Source organism: Vespa velutina, chromosome 20 (assembly GCF_912470025.1).
Source record: "Vespa velutina chromosome 20, iVesVel2.1, whole genome shotgun sequence".
Taxonomy (NCBI): Eukaryota; Metazoa; Arthropoda; class Insecta; order Hymenoptera; family Vespidae; genus Vespa; species Vespa velutina.
The window spans coordinates 3264928-3267427 of record NC_062207.1 but is presented as its reverse complement, the minus strand read 5'-3'; positions in this window follow the sequence as shown (position 1 = coordinate 3267427).

Genomic DNA, 2500 nt, shown 5'->3' with positions numbered 1-2500 from the left:
GAAGATATTGAATAAAAATAATGTACGAAAATAATGTATGAAAATAATGAATGAATGAATATAATGAATGAAAATTATGAGTGAAAATTATGAATGAAAATTATGAATGAAAATAATGTATAAATATACTGAATAAAAATAATGAATGAAAAGAAAAAGAAGAAGAAGAGGAAGAAGAAGGGGAAGAAAAAGAAAAGAATTAAAAAAGAAGAAAATGAGAAAAAGAAAATAAAAGAAATGAAAAGAAAAATAAACGAAGTGGAAAGAAGGAGGAACGAATGGAAATTCGAAGGCCCAACCTGTAAAATAGTCTAAGGCACTAAAAGCAATGAGATACGAAACAGCTATTTTTTAATCGTACAACACAACACACACATACATATACACACCGCCCCCACTCCGATCGTGCTGACGATAATAGTATCGAAAAGTAATGTTCGATTTGATACTTCCTAGAGAATGAAAGAGAGAGAGAGAGAGAAAATAGAGTTAGAGTTAGAGTTAGAGATAGATATAGAGATAAAGAGAGCACGCAATCGATATATATATATATATATATATATATATATATATATATATACTATGTAATATAATAATATTCGTTTATATATTTCTCATCGTTCGTCTTAGATCGATAATAAAGTAATCAATTATAAATATCGATTAAAACAAACACAAAAGAGAAACAAATTATTTCTTTTTTCTTCTCTTTCTTTTTTTTCATTATTATTATTATTATTATTATTATTATTATTATTATTATTGTTATTATTATTATTATTATTATTATTATTATTAATTTTTACTATCTGAAGTAATCCTTTTCCTTTAAATATCGTTTCTTTACGGACTAAGTAATGTAAAATAACATTTTCTTAATTATTGGACAGAGGTATATATATAGATACATACATATATCAAATAAATACACACACACACGCATGTATATATATATTTTCGTCGGTCATTTAGACCTTGGAACGCGATTCGTGTTATTTTTACGCTTAGAATGAAGTTAGAGAAGCGAGATTAGATGACAAGAGAACTTGAGATTTCTCTTTTTCCTTTTTTCTCTTAATCAACTCTTAAACAATATTTTCTTTTAATAATAGTAATGTCTCCTCATTCTTTTTACCGATTACATGATATATATATATAAATTTAAAAATAAATAAACAAATAAATAATAAAAAAAGAACAAAAAAATTGTCTTAGCGAAATTATCGATCAACGCAGGGGAGGGGACAGGTTTCGGTAATCCTTATTAACTATATTCCATATGTAAAAATAAAAAAAAGGAAAATAATAATAATAATAATAATAATAATAATAATAATAATAATAATAATAATAATAATATGTAATCATTGTGATAGTTGATCTGTAATAAATATAAATATCGAGAGTGGCATAAAGACTGGAAATGTTTCGTACAATGTGAATGTTGTTTAAGAATATAATACACATACATACACATAATAGTATTTTTTCGTTTTGTCATGTATTTTATATTCTTGGAGTATATAGATGATGCGTGGCTCTAACAAAGTATTGCATGTATAAATTTATATTGTTTTCTTTTATTTTCTAACAAGCGTATAAAATTACGCGCTTGAGATTTAATTAGATGATAATAGTAATACTAATAATAATAATAATAATAATAATAATAATAATAATAATAATAATAATAATAATAATAATAATAATATTAATAATAATAATAATAATAATAATAGTAATAATAATAATAGTAATAATAATAATAATAATAATAATAATAATAATAACAATAACAATAATAGTAATATGTATTTATTATGTTAAGAAAAAGAGAAAAAAAAAGAAATTTTTAATCAGCTAATGAAGAGCCGTATATTTTGTGTTTAAAGAAAAAAAAAAAAAAAAAAAAGGAAAAAAAAAACAAAAAAAGAAAAAAAGAAATAAGATCGCACAACATTCACATTGTAGGATACTTAACGAAGATACATTGCACAAGAAAAACATCCGTTTTATGCCATAAAAACAAAACAAAAAAATTCGTATAATTTTCGCACTAACAAATACACTAACGTAAAACGTAAAATATTTATTTCTTTTATACGCCGCCGATTAATTTCTTACAACAAAATTCGTTCAACAAGAGAGAAAAGAAAATAATTATATCCGTGAAAATGCGGACTGCCTTTGATTATTATAGACGAAAGAATATTTAGTAGCTTAGAGTAATGACTGTTTATATATATATATATTATATATATATATATATATATGTATATATATATATGTATATATATCTACAGTATTTACAGTCATGTAAAAATCCAGAATAATAGCGATGGACGTTATAATATGTTAATACTTTTAAGTTTTTCGCCAGACGATGAAAAAGAAAAAAATTGATAATGAAAATGAGAAAGAAATGGGGAAGAAAAAATAAAAAGAAATTACGATTAAAATTAACAAAAAGAAAAAAGATCCACCAATTGTGATGTAAAAT